This window comes from Chelonus insularis, unplaced genomic scaffold (assembly GCF_013357705.1).
Source record: "Chelonus insularis isolate UGA/USDA-ARS -01 unplaced genomic scaffold, ASM1335770v1 contig_23_pilon, whole genome shotgun sequence".
NCBI classification, from domain to species: domain Eukaryota; kingdom Metazoa; phylum Arthropoda; class Insecta; order Hymenoptera; family Braconidae; genus Chelonus; species Chelonus insularis.
Window position 1 is genome coordinate 235,348 of NW_023276443.1, and position 10,704 is coordinate 246,051.

Consider the following 10,704-nt stretch of genomic DNA (forward strand, 5'->3'; position numbering starts at 1 on the left):
CGTATTTAGTATTCCTAACCCCCCTTATGACTAAGTATAATTCTTGTATTTTTACACCATTCCTAATACCACATAACTGACTTTTTTATTTGAAATAATTATAATTGATATATTATTAACTAATTTTTATGAAATATTTTAAAGGTATCATTAATATTCATGACATTGACGTTCTTATTTATGAAATAGAAGAAAGTGTCAGACTTATGCATAAAAATACACAGAGCGTGTCCATATGAAACGCCCATTTGTTTTGCAAGGGATGAAGGAAAATCTTCTTGCTATTTATATTTTTTTTAAATGAAATGTGTTATTACAATAATAAGATTTTTTTAAATTTTATTATCACATTATTTCTATGTTAAATACAATAGAAAATATCTTTACATTTATTTATCGAAAGACATACAAGTCATGTCAACAGTCAACTAGACGTCCTTCTGTTGTCGAGGTCATAATACCTTATTATAGTAATGCTGATATTTTTTCTGTTGAGACAGAAATTTTAAATGAGATTAGTGGAAAACAAAACAAATCAATGGAGCAAAACTAAACATCATTTTGGTTTTTTAACTTAAATAATTGATTTATAATAGCTGATTAATTTCAATTGTTGAGAATTTTCTATTTTTTTATTCATTTAAATTGACAAAAACATTGTCAATCCTTGAATCAGAAGATAATCATATCATTTTAAGGATGTTGTGACAAATTTCGCCTACCAGTTTTCGTAGAATTTGGAGAGAAATCATACAAGAAATTGAATAACATGCTGTGTGATTCTTTGAGTAGTGCAAATGTACTTATATAATTTCTATTGATGTCATACATGATTCTTGAATTAACCATGGTTTCAAGTGAAAATCACATGAGAATGAAAAAATCAACAACAGTGATACTCTCGAGTTTTCTTAGAAGTTTTTATAATTGTTTGACATGATTTCATATTATTTTTACCAATTCGTCTTTAACATTGTCATTCTATGTATTTCTAGATATAGTACTCAACGAAAGGAGGTCATGTTGAATCAATCATAAATATGTTTCAATATTATTAAATTTTGGAGTAAAAGAATTTGACCTTTGCACAAATTTTAACTTTTGAACAATATTACTCCGTTGTAGAGAACTCTCTTATTATATTATAATGAATACAAACTCTTCATTACACTATATATTGTGTATATATTTTAAATTTTAAGACTAACTAAAGATAAATAATGGTGGATTCGAAAATTGAACTGTTCATTGTCATGAAGTAACACTCCTGTAAACACTGAATATTACTGTAAAAAAATTATTTTAATTTAAAGACGATGATATAGTGAAAAACCACAGAAAATCCAATTAAATTAGTAATGTATAATGAAAATAACTTTTTTCGGTTGTTTTAATAACCATGTTATGTAATTTTTTTTATATTTGTCCATTACAACAATAATATAACTGTTTTATTTGCGCCATATAATAGCAATATAAAAAAAAATAAATTGTTGAGTAGGAAATAGTAAAGTGCGTGTTAGCCCCAGAATGTATTACTGTAATGGAACATTTTTCATTACCACAATATAACAGTGTTAACTGGAACTGCACCTTTTACTAAAAAAAAAATAATATCAGGTAACATTTGAACCCTTGGGAATAAAATCTTCTACCCGGTAAAAAAATTTTTTAAATGATCGTGTATGGGAAATCGGTCTTATATAGTTCATTTATAAAACATATATGATCTTATATTAATTATATATGAGACGGCGAAATCAGTGAATATTTATTGATTTTGCAGTGTATTTTATTATTTTCACTGTTTCATTTTTAAAGAGTACGATTTTATATGGATTATATATGAAACATATAAGATCGTATACGTAACATAATGGCCAAAAAAATTACATATATGATCTTATAAATTTCATATAGAATCTATATAAGATCATATACGTTCTATGCATAAACCATATAAGGCCAATTTCCTACATAAAATTGCCTAAGAAAATTTTTTCCTGGGTATTTGTGGATCGCATGGTAGAAGAATTTCTCAGGTAGACAGGAATGATAACCACGATGATAAAATAATATTTTTTTAAATTTTCATCAAATTTTTATAAACATATATTTGAGAATAAAAAATTCATTAAATTTATAAATAATTTTTTGAGTAATAAGGGTGGAATTATTAAATTTTAAAAATGCTTAAATCGTTAATTCAATATAGGAGGATTTACTCCATTAGTGGGCACATTTTTTGTACAATGGGAAATTTTTAATTTTTCAACGTCAAAACATCCGCAATAACCGAGAGAAAAAATTTACCCAAAAGCGAAAATGCGCTGATTTTTTTTCCTATGATTTTTTCATATTTTAGTGATTTCACGTACAGTGGGACTCCTATAAATTCGACGACCTTTTCTTCGAATTCCGTTTAATTTCAATCCCCTTCCTAAGACTATCCGTCGCAAGAGGGGGAATCGAGAGAGACAGATAAAATATATTCTGTCTCTTTTTCTCTTAGGCAATTTGGTTATGGCAAACATAACCTCCAATGTTCAGAAACAAAATAATATTTTCTATATGAATGAATGAAATGTCAAGGATTTTTTTGAATTAAATAAGACAGAAATTTGTTTAGAACGAATTATGCAAATTTCTTTATTAAACCAAACAATAGTTAAATAATATATGAGTATAAAGAAATGAGGGGAATACTATAGAGTGGGGGAATCGCTCCGCCCAATAAACAAGGGGAAATCGAAATTACGGATTCGAAATTATAGGAGTCCCACTGTATCTAAGTGAGATAGCGTTATAGGCAGCGTCTTGTGCTAGTCGAAGTGGAAGAAATGTATTTCTTATGAAGTCTTTCTTTTCAAGTGACTAAATTTTTATGGAAAATATAAAATATTATTTGTTGGGCTTTTTTTTACTTACGATATAAATTTTTAATTATTATTGCTTACATTATTATGTATCTGTTACATAGAATTATTTTTTTTAAATGTCATGTGTATAAAAATGAGTGAGTTGGTCACGCTACAAGGAATAGTCGTAATGTCAATTTTTGTGCAATATTATTAAGCCTATATTACCGATGAGAAAATTTTTTTTTTATATTATCATTTGAATGTAATGAAAATGTTGAAATATTTATATAGCAATTACTAGTTAGTGTAAACACGTCATTGTTAACTATTTAATAAAAACTTAAAAATTAAGTTAAAAAAAAGTTATTACGTATGTATTAGGAAAGCAATGAAAGTGAAGCATAATAAAATACTGTCAGAATTTAATACACTTCTGATAATGGATGACAATAAACAGTACAACTCTAACTTAATTTCGAGATGATTCATCCAATGGAAACACTTTTTATTAATTAGACCAAGTGTCATTTCAAAAAAGTCTAGTTCTACGATTAGAAAGTACATTCTGTGTGTAAGAATTTGATGAAACAAAAAAAATTCTATATTGACAAGTTGATATATTGAACGAATGAAGTAATATTAAGTAAGTATTGAAAAATTTAAGTCAACCTTACTTCAAAATGTATAATAGACACAAGTTGTGCTCCAAAATGGATTACTCCAAAACCATGCTTTCTTTTTCTATCTCTTTATTATACAATAATTTTGTGATGTAAGTTATACAGCTACTTTTTTGACTTATTAGAAGTTGAATTTCGAGAAATTCTCTTTTCAATAAACGTTTACGTCATATAAGAAATCTATCTGCCAGATCACAAATTTTTAACTTTTGTGGTCTTAGAATTTGTGTGATAATTCATAATAGAAAATGATGATTTAATTAGTGATAATTCGATTTTATAAATACAGATTTCAATTTGGTATATATATATATATGTCAATACTTATGTTTTTTAGTCCTTGAAGGACTGACTTGCCAAGTTCTCACTATTTTATAATTATAAAATATTATTCTTACCTTTCAATTTATTTTCTCACACGTTATACAAATTTCGATCTCTTTTACACAACTTATTTATTAGACGTTCTCAAATCTATTCATATACAATAATATTCTACTTCAAACTCTCATTCAAACAATTGCTGCTAATATCGCCTGTAGAACTGGACTAAATGAATTACTCCAATATCTAATAATATTGGTAAATTATATTGCTCATTAATTAATTATCAATGAATCAAAGTTACAGACTAAGTTATTCATAATTTTATATATTATTCTAGAAAATGATTTAATTCACAACTTGTTAGATAAACAAGTTATACGTTCTTCTTAGTCATTGATTAAATTAGATTTACTTGAATCATGAAGGTGGAAACCACAACAAAACTGTCAGCAACAATTTAAATATATTACTTTGAAGCCCTTTTTTTTTATGTCAAACCACATCTTACATATTAGAAGAAAATTCATTAAGACAATTATATTAGTATAGTGATCTGTATACACCACAGATATCCAGTTGAAAAAATTGTAATGTTCCTATTCTTGTAAAATGATCTCAACATTTTTCTTAAAAGATTGTTGTGTTGAATTAAAATTTTCAGAAATCAAGTAAACTTGTTCAAAATGTAACATACAATAACTAATGACATTATAGCAATAGACAAATTCAGTCCAATAACTGTGTCAATTCGAAGAAGGAAGTTATAGGAAGATTATTTATCACTAAGATAATGTATGAATTTTCGTAAATTTACATCTTTTTATGATTATTATTCAAATAATATACCGTGACAATTTTGTACCGAATTTCCTTAAACCCCGGTAGAGTTTGCTGTGACTTTCACAGTGGGACTCTCCGTCTGAGAAGTTGTCAATGGCCCTGACAGATTGGTTAATGTCTCCCCCGTTATATTAGACAGCAAAATTAGATTTAAAGGTAAATTGAAAGGTACTTATCATTGTCTATATCTTCATTTCAAAGACTTATTTTTGCATTGTAAAGAGTGAATTTATGAGCTAGCTTTCCTTTTCTTTGTTTGACTCTAATTATCAAGAAAGTTTCTTTTACGATTGTGTTACTTTAATTTTTATTGTATTTCCTAGTTATAATGACTACTTTTCAAATATTTCGATCAGGGGTGGGCAAACTTTAACTTTTGCAGAGCACCAGTAAAAAAGTCTAGCTAGTAAAATCTTATACCTCTCTCACTCTTACTCGCAGGAGTGATAGCTCTGAAAATTATACCTGGAGAGTCACATTGGCTTTGAAGAGTCACGTTTGCCCATCTCTGATTTAGATTTATACCTTTGTCTGAAAATAAGAAAATTAAAATATGTGACCCTCATGAATGGGACTAATGGGACCGACAGAGTGGTAGGACAAAAGACACACCCTCCTAGAGAGAAGGGATGTAAAAGACAAGTCACTGTCGTCAGTCTCTCCAAATATTATTTAGTGTATGGATCTGTAACCAATTTTCTCTTCAAATAAATATTATTTTTCTCACTAGTAAATAAATTGTAATAATTTTTATCATCTTCCTCTCTCATGTACTATCAATTTCTTATACATATATTGTAAAATAAACAAATCAGCTGTGCATTCCTATTAGTTTTCGATATAAACATAAAATACATAACCATATACTTTACAATACGTATACAATTAATAAAAAATGAAATGCATGAAATTAATTCTTTATCACATTTATATTTTGACTAGCAGATTCGCGCGACTTCGTCCGCGTAATGTGATAATCACGTTGGAAGAACTCAAATATATCCTGTTTATTATTGTTTGTCACAAATTCAATTGTTATAAATAGAAATAGTATACTTTTATACATTTTCCATGGTTTGTAACTTAATTTTACCAAAAGAACAAATTTCCCGTTGAAAGAGTTTAAATATATTGAATAGATCCCGTTTTCTGTTGTTAATAACGAATTCAATTGTTATAAACAATTTACATAAACAAAAAGTATCCTATAACCTTCCCCACAATACCTTCTACATTTTTGCAAAATTTGGTCGCAATCGGATTAGCCGTTCCGTAGATTACCCCGAACAAACAGACAGACAGACACCAGAACCTTACATAGTAGTATAGAAGAAGTATAGATTAAATTCTAAAAACTAATCCATAAATGTAAAATGTAATATTAGACTCTACGAATAAATTTTCATTTTTTTATATTATGTTCAATTTGATGAAAAATTAACAGCTAAATAAAAAAAAATATTGTCGAAAAAATAAATAAAAAAATTTACTTGCTTTTATACATGAGCTTAAATTCCCTCATGGAAAACGTATACTTGGGGAATCTATTATTAAAATTACATCCACTATACATTTATGGATATAATAATTGGCCAATTCTTATATAAAAACAAATATATTTTCCCAAATTTTATTTTATTTATACATTTCTTCCATAGGAGTTTTTATATTGACATCCTGATCATGCATGGAGTATCTTATATATTTTTATTAGTATTAAATAAAAATATACAGATAAAGACTAAATCGTTACATTATCGTCTTCGTTGATCGTTCAAGCTATTCATTGGTTTGTAGATGGATTGAATTAAAAAAGTACTTAGTCACAACAATTGATAATATTTGGTGTTGATTTTGTGCATTCGGTATTATCACCCTCCAACTTAACCATCGGGAGTCTACATTTGGTAATCCTGGAACGAACATTTCATCCTAGAGAGTTATTCATCGTCTGCAAAGATACAACCAAGGCATTCTTAGTGAATATTGGCTGACCAACTGCCAACATTTGCTCAAAACTCAAGCAATTGTAGACAATCCACTTTTGGTAAGATGATCTAATTCATTTTTGCTGTTCTTAAGCTTGCTTTAATGTTCGTTAGAACATATATTTAATCATTAAAAGATAAGTTAGAACGTTTAATTGTATGATTCAACATTAAAACATCTTGACGAACATTAAAATATAAATAAGTTGTTATAAACACATGTGTTATGGTCAAAATATATGTGTGAACTTTAAAGCACATAATTTATTATTGAACCATAAGTTGCATCGTTGATATACATATTAAAACATTTTTTTTGTCTTATTATGAGAACGTGATGCTTTCATCACAAAATAAATAAAAATTTTAATTAATTCTTAGTAAAATTACTAATTATTAATTTATAAATTTCAATTATTAAATTACAAATTACTTTTGTATTTAGTAATTTGGCAAAAAAAATTTCAAATTACTCCTGTTATTTGTAATTTCACCAAAAATATTATCAATTACAAAAGTAATTTGTAATTTGATCTATAAAATTACAAATTACTCCGTTAATTTGTAATTGGATCTACGAAATTACAAATTACTTTATTAATTTGTAATTGGATTTATTAAATTACAAATTACATTATCAATTGATAATTTTAAAAATAAAATTATCAATTAATACTGTAATTGATAATTTTTTTTTCGATATTATCCATTGCAGAAGTAATTGATAATTTCTTTTTTCTGATTAACAATTTCCCAGTAATTGAGTTATGTGTCATTGAAAATACTTTTTTTGACGATCCCTGGTTGAGAGTAACTGTTTAATCCTAAATGAAATAAGCGAGTAAAGTTGTTATTTATCAGCAACGAATTTGAATTATTGAGAACTATTTCAAATCAGAGTGTAAACAATGAATCATCCCCTCTAGATGGATACAGTTAGATCATCTCGTTACTTTTCGGTCAAGTTGATTAGTCATGTCCGTCGACAAACCAATGATTTACTGTTGACACTTCGACTTGATGTGACAACTACACACTAACAATATGTTTCCTCGGTAAAAAAAACAATCATATATTTGAAATATTCTTCATCCTTTTAACTGCACTATTGTCCATAAACAAGTACTTCTCTAATTAATATGCTAAAACCAGGACAAATCAATCTACAACAATTTTAACACAAAGTTGATTTTATTTATCTAACGAAATTTTAATTGAGTCACTGGTGGTATGTAATAAAATCAAACTTTCAACAATAAACCATAAAGAGTGGATTAATTAATTTAATATTCAACAGTATATTTTATTTGGAGTTTTTGGGAATAAAAATTTTCAACATTGTATAGTGAAACAAAGGCGAACAAATAATAAAACTTTTTGGATTATTTATTAAATATGAATTCGTTTATTTAATTAAACTATTGATTGGATTAAACTTAATTAAAAAATTCCAAAATAATTCACTTCATGTGGAAATATTTATTCCATGCAAATTAATTACTTTTCATTGAAGAAGGTTATCGCAGTTATTGAAAATAAAGATTAAAAATTATTTCGAGTGAAAGGAAATAATTAAATTGAAATAAAATTTATTTTCCAATGCATTTGACCGTTCACACTGGCAATAATAGAATTTTATCAATGAAATAGTGAATAATTAAACAATTATATAAAAGGTATATTCGAATTTCATTCTTTTAAAATTAATTTCAATACATATAAGCTTTCTCCGTATTAAACTCTAAGTCGTGCAAGAACCTCCCTCTTCAACTCAAACTTGAAAAATATCAAACTCTCATATCATATTTCATAATAATAGTTATTGAGGTCTTAAATGCGAGTAGTATTTTTCTCGTTCAAAACAATAAAGAAACACAATTAAAAAGTTACAATAATTGAATTTCAGGTCCATTATGATGTATTTATTTTAAATTGAGTTATTTATTGTTGTTGCGAATGTACATTGTAAATTATTCATTCCTATTGATTAAAATTTTCGTTTTATTATGAGATTATTAAGTTTGATAAAGGCAGGTATATTTTTTTGGTTTCTGGACCAGACCTTGAGTATACAATTTCGAAATATCAAGTACATTTCTTTGTTCATTTATGAATTGTCGAACAAATTAGCCCTATATTTCTCTAGTTAGATTAGAGTTAACAATATTTATTTTTTAATTTATGTTATCAATTTATGGGAAAAATACGAGCTATTTTTTCCATAAAATATTTTTTGTAAAATCTTTATACATAAGGTAAATGTCCCAATTCCAGGACAGTAAAAACTAGGACTAGATTTTATAAAAGAGTAAATACAAGTATTCATTTGAAACAAAAAAATGCATCAATTTCTATCATTACTGACTATTTTTCATCAAAGATTGCAAATAATGTAATTCAACTGTTATTTTCAAAAAATATAACTCTCGAAAACAAAATCTTATATCATAAACGAGTACTACTTTTATCGATTAGTCTTAAATTATTACAACAATAAGAATTATATAATATAACAAATTTGTTAGTTTTTTTCCTATTAATCTCGCTAGTTTTATTTCAGTTCAACTAGGTTTTTTGAGTACTCTTTAAAAATTCATAAAAATCACATTTATCTTTATTATAATTATTTATAAAATATTAAAATATCAACAAAGTTGTAACATCCCGATGTTATCATAGTGAAAGACGTAAAACTTATCTATGAACAATTAATTCGTCACTGGAATTAGTGTAATATTTTTGTACTGTCAAAATGACCCTAGAATATTTAAAATAAAATTTAATATATTGTTTTTATTACATTTTTAGTGAATTTACATATCTTCATGATTATTTAGCAACTGCTAATAAAAACTGTAAAAAAATATGACAAAATTCCTTATTTATCTTAATAATATCTTTTATCATTTACTTTTTTTCTATTTTATTGTATCTAAATATTAACTTTTTGTGATCATGATTTTTGACGTATCAAGATTTGGTCAAAATTATATTACGATACTGAGAAAATTAGCAATATCAATTTATCCTTGAACTTTGATAGGTTAATCACTCAATTTTATAGAACTCACAAAATGATGTATGTATTAGATGAGTCATTAAAAAATTATCAAGTTAAATTTTACCAAGCAATTTGAATTAAATTTCTTTACGAAAAAAAAAATACTCAGAATCTGACGAAACAATCATTGTACTTAAGAGGCAATTTTTTTAAGTAACACAATAAATTTTATTATATTCAGCTGTAATTTTTTTTTATACAGTTTTCACCAGCCCTCATGATTTTGAAAAATGACCTTTATCCATATTTAAATAAAATGATATAAAATAATTCCATCCCTATTTGGTTTCGTACAACTTGTAAATAATGAATGAAATATTGTTGTCATAAAACTGAGTTCCATGAATAAAATTGATCAATCAAAAAACTCAACAAAATATATAACAAACAAATATATGATGTATATTTAAAAAATGTGCAATAGAATTAAACAATATTTATTATACAAAATTTCATCAAAACTAAGGTGTAATAAAAATTTCATGTAAGTGCATGAAGATTCAAACAGAAAAGAAAAAATAATTCGTACCAATATTTTGCTTCATGAAATTGATCCAAAATTTGAAAGTCAAGTGATCTTGTCAGGCTGCTTAGTAAATTTTACCCTTATATAACAGACAATTCTTAACAGCCAATTTTGTCAGTGTAACAAAAAATAATAATTAAATATAATATAAAAAATTTGAACTGTCTGGTAATAAGAGTATGCCTGATAATTGGAACATTTACCTTAAATATCTTAATATTTTTTTGATCAGTGAATAGTCGGTAAATCTTGAAATAACTCTAATCATAGATTTTAAACGTCTTACTTCCATCATTCATCAATCATCATTGTAAGGCCGTGAATTAATCCAATGAATGTTGTCTCATAAAGATGTATTTCATGTCCAAGATGGTCGAAAATGACAGAGGCTTCGTAAGTAATTACTGAATATATGGCAATG